Source organism: Ailuropoda melanoleuca, chromosome 7, assembly GCF_002007445.2.
Source record: "Ailuropoda melanoleuca isolate Jingjing chromosome 7, ASM200744v2, whole genome shotgun sequence".
NCBI lineage: Eukaryota > Metazoa > Chordata > Mammalia > Carnivora > Ursidae > Ailuropoda > Ailuropoda melanoleuca.
The window spans coordinates 92,628,013-92,636,788 of NC_048224.1; the positions used below are offsets into that span (position 1 = coordinate 92,628,013).

Here is an 8,776-nt window from a genome sequence, read left to right on the forward strand (position 1 = left end):
CAGTTTCTTATTATGAATTACATTTTATTTCAATGAAGTTTTTTAATGTGTTCAGTGAAGTATTTGATCTCCCCAAATTCTATCCATTTGTTCTAACTACCAAACCCACAAAATATTTATAATAATTATTTCCCCTAGTCCACAGAATGATTTCAAAGGTATTATTTCATTTATTTCACAGGGTAACCAAAGTAGTTAGGTCAGGCACAAGTTATTATCAGCAAACCTACACTGTATTTTAAAAAGTTAAGTTAGAAAGATCTTCTAAATAAAGAACAGAAAGGTGTGAACTAAAACCTAATTTTTATTACTCCAAATGCTATATTGCTGCCAGGACTACATTCTGCTATTATATTATAGAATTGTAGTAGTTTTAGGTAATTCAGCAGATACAAAATGAATCTTACTTAGGTTTGCATGTTTAGGTGAGAGCAGTAAGTGATTATCACCCTAAATCTGGCACTTTCTGCCAGTCATGCTGATGATGTTCTATGAAGCAGCTCAAAAGACAATCCTATGTGTTTACTAAACATAGTTTTGGCTTTAGGACAGTTCTAGAATCATTATTTGTGAGACAAAAATTAAAAGATGGAACATGCCAAACTTCATTTTTGTAAATAATGGAAGTAAAAAATATTTTGGCTCTTGAGCCAAATGAGTAAGAAAAATGAAGTTGGTTGGGGCAAGGGTGGGGGGATGGGGGTAGGTGAGTGGACAGGGACAGTTCTAGCAAAATGGCAAGAGATTCATAAATAAATTTCAAATGTACCAGCAGATTAAACTGCAAAACAATTTGAATATAAACAAGAAATATATTTTGAGGAATAACCCCATGAGATTTGGCGGGTGGGGGGGGAGGAAACACTAACTGCTAGTACAGGAAAAGCAATACAGGAGAGAAAAAGAACCAAGTAAACAAACTGCAAGGAAAGTAAATGATCAGTGTCTGGATCATCCCATGAGCACTGAGGGCAAACAGCTGGAGAAATTCGGTACCTAATTATGCGCAGGATCATATCCACCGAAGGAAGTTATTTCTCCCTTTTATCTATCCTCCATGACTGTACCCTAATATCTACAGACTATGATGTTTCTCTTTTATTAACTCACTACTTCCCATGTCCTACCATGGCTTTTGTTACAGATGAATTACTTACTTTTCAATGTATTCCATGTGTAAATCACTGCTATATTTGTTGTTCAGCTTTAAAATGGGAAAGAAAGAATGGTTATAGTATTACATTTTAGTTTTAAGTTTTCTTTTGTAAGACTAAGGAGAATGGGGAGCAATGATATAATATAATTGAATCTCTACAAATTAACTATATTTTGCTCTAATAAGCTTATTTGCATATATATACTTGCTATTTTAAGTTTTTAAGTGTAATTCCATGCCATTAATTACATTTAAATGTCGTGCAACCATCACCACTATCTATGTGCAAAAATTGTTTAATACCATAACAAAAACTCCACTTAATAATAACTAAAATGGACTACTTCATAAATTCACATGATATTCTTGCACAGGCGCCATGCTAAGCTCTCTGTTGTTCCAATTTTTGTAAACGTGTTGCCAAAGCAAGCACTTGAATACTTTTTCTCACAGTAGTTTCCATGTTAGAGCTTCAGGAAATCCACCAAATACAATGATGGCATTCTATTGGAAATTAATAGTAAGGAGAATTTAGATAGTTGTTGAGCCTCCTGTCCCTTGCCCTCTGCTTCCCTCTAAATTCTGAATTGCCAAAATTCTTCACTCATTTTTATATTTCTAGGATTGGATAGCACAAGCCTGAGATCTGAAAATGATGCAAAGCACCAATTTAGCAGAATTATACTTTCTCAGTCAGCTGGGGTTTGATGCTTTGATTGATGTGATCATGTGACATTATGTAAAGCAAAGTTACACTTCACAGGAAAGCTATTGCATATGCGTTTATCTGCAGATTTAAATTCCATTATATTTAATTTCTTAAAATTTGTATGTTTACATTTTGTGTATCCAAGTCTAATAACAACATACTGGGATCATGGCTATAGCCGTGCTACTTGAATTACATGAGCATTGTAGTATAAAAGAACCCATTCTTTGAATATCCTTTTTTAGTTTATATATTTAAGCATTCTTGTTTTTTTAAAGTTTTTTTTTGTTTGTTTGTTTATTTTACAGAGAGAGAGAGAGCACAAGCAGGGTGGAGGGCAGAAGGAGAGGGAGAAGCAGGTTCCCCGCTGAGCAGGGAGCCCAATGCAGGGCTCCATCCCAGGACTCTGAGATCATGACCTGAGCGGAAGGCAGATGCTTAAGCAACTGAGCCATCCAGCACCCCTTATTTTCTTGATAAATTTCTTAAGTATATATCTGGTGATGAGCTCAAAGTTTAGAAAAATGAAAATTCTATTTTGAAATAGTGATAAGAAATACTTTTTTTCATTCTAACACTTCCTAATCATTTATATCCTTTTAAAGTACCTGTTAAAATAGAATATCCTTAGTAATAGATTCAAAACTATTCTTTATAGGTGTAGTTAATCATGTGTTACTTTATATCATAAAAGGTTATTGATTTTCACATTATACATAATATGCCTTCCTGAATGAAATCCATTTGTGTCTAAAAGTGAAATATGCATACTAAAACAATACAATAAGTAACATTCAGCTGCTTCTTTGATAAACATGTTCCACACAATTAAATCTTGAATTGCAGCACTCCAAAATACTTCCTAGTCATGTATTATCTTCCTTTATATTTTACCTTAGGGTTGATNTTGATAAACATGTTCCACACAATTAAATCTTGAATTGCAGCACTCCAAAATACTTCCTAGTCATGTATTACTGAACTTATCTTTTTTCTGCTTCCTTTATATTTTACCTTAGGGTTGATACTTTTTTTTTTTAAAGATTTTATTTATTTATTCGATAGAGATAGAGACAGCCAGCGAGAGAGGGAACACAAGCAGGGGTAGTGGGAGAGGAAGAAGCAGGCTCACAGCAGAGGAGCCTGATGTGGGGCTCGATCCCAGAATGCTGGGATCACGCCCTGAGCGTGAAGGCAGACGCTTAACCGCTGTGCCACCCAGGCGCCCCAGGGTTGATACTTCTTAAACTCTCACATTCATCCAGTCCCAGGTCATGTGAATTCATTCATTTTTATTTCTTACCAGGGCACTATTTTTCAGTCTTATCCTCTGCCCATACTTACCCCCCCCAGAAAAATACTTATCCTTAAAACCAGTCATATCTGTCAAATCATTATCAAGTGATTAGCAACTTTGGGACTTTCTATATAGTTCAGATGGTCTTTCTAGCATCCTGGGTAATGTTAAATTCATTTTTTAATTAAATACATCTTACTTTTCATTTGTCCTATATTTTTAAATAATTTTCATCTCAATAACCTATAGATCTCCTCCTCTCCACCCCACTTCAGCAATATTGTCACCAAGACATTTCCAGGATCTTAGCCTGCTCCATTTGCAAAATTTAAAATGTGGAATTTTACTCTCTGACCAAACCCTCACACCTGGGGGCATTTTTTTTCACAATATAGTAGAAATTAAATGGGCTTTGAAGTTTAAATATAAGTTTTACACTCACTGACTGTGAGTTTTGGAAAAATACTTAATCTCTGAGCCTCATTTTTCTCTTTTAAAATGAAAATAAAGTTGCTATGTATCCTGCAGAGTTTATTTCAAATATATGTTTAAATATATCTTTGACTATAGTATATCCATTTTGATAATTGCAGAAATCAGTTAATTATATATTTTTCTGTACTTTGAAAAAAGAGCCAATAAGGTGAAAATACCACTTTTGGTTTTACACTCCATATATAACTATATAGCAACTCATATATATGTCCTTAATTACCATCTCAGAGAAAGAAATTCTCTACTTACGGCTATCTCATTAACTTGAGGTTTTTTTTTTTCTTTTTCTTTTTCTTTTTCTTTTTGCCTGGAAGGGATTAGTTTCAAGATGATCATCTTTTTCTCTTGGATTTTTATTTTCTTACCAGTTTGTGGGATAAGAATAGGGTTAATAACCAATTAGAACCACGGAGAATGTGACTGGAAGATGTCCAATCCTGTGGCCTGAGAGAACACACGAGATAGATAATTATCACTGGCATTTGTTACCGTACAAATATAATCACGTTTTGAAATGTCAACATGTTATATGATTTTTTACAAAGGTAAATAAGTTGGCAACACAAAACATAGCCAGCAATTATTCCTGTGGCTAATTCTGTAATTGTAGGATTTTTTGTTTAAAGGAGAAAGTTAATATGATCATACGTTCAATAACTGAAGGGTTTGTCACAAAATGGGATAACTTTATGTGCCATTTTGCCATCATTGTCAAAAGAGAACACAGAAAGTAGTTCAATGGCTTTATATTTGGGGAGGAATTCAAGCAGCCTCATTAAAAGATGTCCACAAGCAATCTTCGTTTCATCAATATATGAAATTGAATGGGGAATTTAGTAACAAATTTTTGTTTGTTCTTTAGAGCTCTTTTTTTTTCAGCTTTTAATAATGTAATTAGTGTCAGTATCGGTCCAGGGTGTAACATATTTTTTCTTTTGCAAAATATTAGCTATTATTTTTATTCCATTTAAAAAATGAGCTCACTCTGAAAGAAAAAATGAGCTCATTCTGTAAGTCTGTTGGGTTTTGCAATACAGCTTTAAACAAAGCAACAGATGATTTCTGGTTCTTTAGCTGGAAATTTGTCTCTAAATATGTCCTCCATTTCTACAACACACAATTTTCCAATATGTTCTTCAGCTCCAAAAGCTGAATATAGCAAGACAACAGATTTTCACTTTATATTGTCACATTTGATTACTTCTGTTTCAAGTCTTGTCTGAAACTCTGACATACATATCAATAATTACTGTTGTTCCTATTTAAAAGTAAGCAGACTTCAAAAGGTTTTCTTTCTTTTCTTTCTTTCTTTCTTTCTTTCTTTCTTTCTTTCTTTCTTTTTCTCTTTCTTTCTCTTTCTTTCTTTCTTTCTTTCTTTCTTTCTTTCTTTCTTTCTTTTTCTTCTTTCTTCTTTCTCTCTCTCTTTCTTCCCTTCCCTTCCCTTCCCTTCCCTTCCCTTCCCTTCCCTTCCCCCCTTCTCTTCTTTCAAGTAGTGTTTTCTTAGGTGGTGTTTGTGTTCCACCAATGCAGCACAATGTTTATTGGCAAGGATCAGAAAACAAGGAGCGCCTGGGTGGCTCAGTCATTAAGCGTCTTTGGCTCAGGGCGTGATCCCGGCATTCTGGGATGGAGCCCCGCATCAGGCTCCCTGCTCCGCTGGGAGCCTGCTTCTCCCTCTCCCTCTCCCCCTGCTTGTGTTCCCTCTCTCGCTGGCTGTCTCTCTCTCTCTCTGTCAAATAAAAAAAATCTTAAAAAAAAAGAATCAGAAAACAATACTTGGGATAGCTGGAACAAGGGCTTGCTAAAAGAGTTTATTCAATGTTTGTGTAGACATCCAAAATGATTAAAATCCTTGCCTTGCATTAATAGTCCTGACAAATCAAAGCCAAATCAAAACCAATCAAATTGATATACTGGGGAAACGTAGGGATGGGTGCTATAACTATGTGTAAAATATATTTTTTGGCTTCATAAATCTTTATTATAAACCTTAATTAGAATTATTTTTTAAAGAATTACTTATGATTATCATGTTTCATGTAATTTAAAATTATTGAAAATTTATTATATGTTAAATATCGCATGAGGCTCTTTCTAAACATTATTATCCTACTTTATTTGAAATTAAGCATAATTGTTACAATAGCATACATGTATTTAATTAGCTGGGTAATGATTCTGTTATATCATTAGTAGATTAAGGTTTACTTTACTGAAATTCTAAGGAAAATAATGAGTAAAGGTCAACCAACTATTGAAGAAATAAAACTTTATCAATGCCTTGTAAGATCTAGCCTATCTGCCACTCTCCAAAATGAAGTTGGTCAGTGGGTGAGTGAAACAGTAAGCAAGGCAGGTTCACAATTTAGTAAAAATATCTTTCTTCCCAGAACACAAGAATCTGCACCTAGGACCTTCACAGCAACCCACACTGGGAAGCTTTATTTATACTACTCAAATAAAATTAAGGAAAAAATAAAATCATCTTGATGTAGAACTTTCTGTATAATTGATGCAGTATCTTCACTTTAAAAAAAATTCTGTTCTTTTATTTTTTAATGTAAGACAGAAAAACAGTTGGAGAATTTTTACTACTTTAAAATCAGTAGAGATGCTTATTATATTCGCTTCTAATTTTACTTTAGATTAATAAATATGCCATCATTCATTATATCACATTGTTTGCATTCCAATTCATTATCATAAGTGTGTGTTAGTAGAGGCATCAAAATTATTAACCCATAAACACTAAGATTGGAGAAAGTAATCATCGTTACTGCTTTAAGAAATTCTGGAAGTTTTAATAATCTCTCCTATATATGTTGCTGAAGAGAAAATTTGATAAGTTATTTATCATATGTGTGTGTGTATATATATATACATACACACACACCCACACACACAATTTTTGCTTAATTTATAGTCACTTCATTTTAAATAAAGGCTGCTTAGGTTTTCAGTCCTCAGTGTCAATGTTGGGCTATGAAACCCAGAATGTTAGCTTGGCTCAGTGTCCATGGAGACAAATCCCAGATTCCACAATAGCAATACGATTTATATGGCACTATTCCTACAGTGTATCACTTTGAACTTAATAATATTCTATAACGTAACAGAAAATAGCTAAAGTACCAGACTACTCAAATCCATGTTTAAAAGAATAGAATTCCATTTATTCTGAAAGTGTAATAGTAACTCATTTCCAAATGACATAAAGAAAGCAGTGGGCATCAGATGAGTTTATTGCTATTTGTGTGAACTGTCAGGAAAAAAGAGAATTATCCAGTTGAGCATACTGCGAGACTTATTATCACATACAAATCATGCAGTTCGATACTGAAAAGCACGGAGGATCATATGTCAAGAAAAAAAAAAAATTGGAAGGAATCAAGATGCTTGCCTTCCATTCAGACTATTTGAGTTTTGAGGGACTTTTTATTAATCATTCTCATTCTTACACTCACATCAATGCACACATGTATACACACAATCACTTGCAGATCAAGTCACATTAATTATGTTAAAGCAAAATTGTCATATTTTAATATCTCTGGTCACAATCTTTAGAGGATTTTCTTTGTTTATTAAGTAAAAAACAAAACCCAAAAAACTCGGTATGTCATTAAAGGCCTTTGAAGTTTAGACTCACTTTTATTATATCTTTTGAAATTATTGGTCATTCAGTGTGTATGGATCAATGAATTTCTTGAAAGTCTGTGTAAAGACAAGCCTAGAATTCAAATACAGTTAACATCTAGTACCAACCATGTTCTGGGCTAGGTGTTTTAACATATGATACCTCACTAACACTCCTAACAATCTTACAAAATCAACCCTTGAAATCCTAGAGAAAGGAAAGGAAAATAGTCCTCGAATTTTCCAGTTTAGATTTGTTTCCGGCTTAGAATTTTTTTGACATTTTATGTGCCTTTGCCTTTTACTTTCTATCACAATTAAATTGTAGATTATTTCATTACTCTTAGGAAATTTAACCAAATTTATGCTTAGAAAATTGGAAGCAGATGTACTTTAAATAAGGATGATGTTCTACTCCTTGAAGGTGAACATTGTATGCAAGATAGTTGCTATTCAGTAGAAATTAAGAATATTGCATTGTATTTGATCTTTGTGATTGATGAATTTATGGATTGCTCTTTATTGTCTGTAGTCTACTTGACTCAGTTTCATCACTTTGTAATTAGCAGAAAAATGTGTTATCTGTATCTAAGGCAAATTTTGTATGTTTTTTCCATCTTCTTAGATAAAATTTCAGCCTTAGTGAGTAACTGTTTGAAATAGCAATTTATGTGTAAACAGAGGCACTCTATTAATGATCTTTTTAAAAATTTCTAAATTTTTATTTAAATGCCAGTTAACATACAGTGTAATATTAGTTTCAGGTGTACAATTTAGTAACAGGGCTGGATTTTAAAAAGAGGAATTTATGTTGGATGTGGACTTTAATTTTTATTCTAAGTAGAATTTCTGTTCTTTAATCTTGTTAAGGGAGTCACTGAGGCTAGTAATTATACTCCTGTGTATGCACTTTTTTTCTTTTTGTAATTGCAAAAGTAGTATTGTAGTAGCCATTTTAGATAACTGGATATTCTTCTTTGACACTACACCAAACGTTAACAAGTGATAGTTTCTTTCCTCCCCCCTTCTTCTTCTAGTTCTTTTTCTTCTTCCTCCTCTCCTCCTCCTCCTCCTTCTTCTTCTTCTTTTGGTTTCATGAGTAGAATTTAGTGATTCATCACTTACAACTAACACCCAGGGCTCATCACAACAAGCGTCCTCATTAATACCCATCACCCATTTAACCCATCCTGCCCACCTCCCCTCCATCAACTCAGTTTCTTCTCTATAGTTAATAATCTCTTATGGTTTGTTTCCCTCTCATTTTTCCCCCTTCCCTTATGTTTATCTGTTTCATTTCTTAAATTCCACAGATGAGTGAAATCATATGATATTTGTCTTTCTCTGACTTATTTTGCTTAGCATAATACACTCTCTAACTCCATCCATGTCATTGTGAATGGCAAGATTTCATTGTTTTTGGTAGCTGAGTAATATCCTATTATATATATATGATGGAATTATATCTCTGTGTGATATATTA

The 8,776-nt window shown here is 33.4% G+C and overlaps 1 non-coding gene across 1 annotated transcript; it reads right to left on the reverse strand.

Moving 5' to 3' along the window:
* Positions 1-1,485: 1,485 nt before the first annotated feature.
* On the reverse strand, positions 1,486-1,589 carry LOC117803177. The gene has a single exon (XR_004626873.1). It is a non-coding gene; the product is annotated as a U6 spliceosomal RNA (small nuclear RNA).
* Between the last annotated feature and the right edge of the window lie 7,187 nt (positions 1,590-8,776).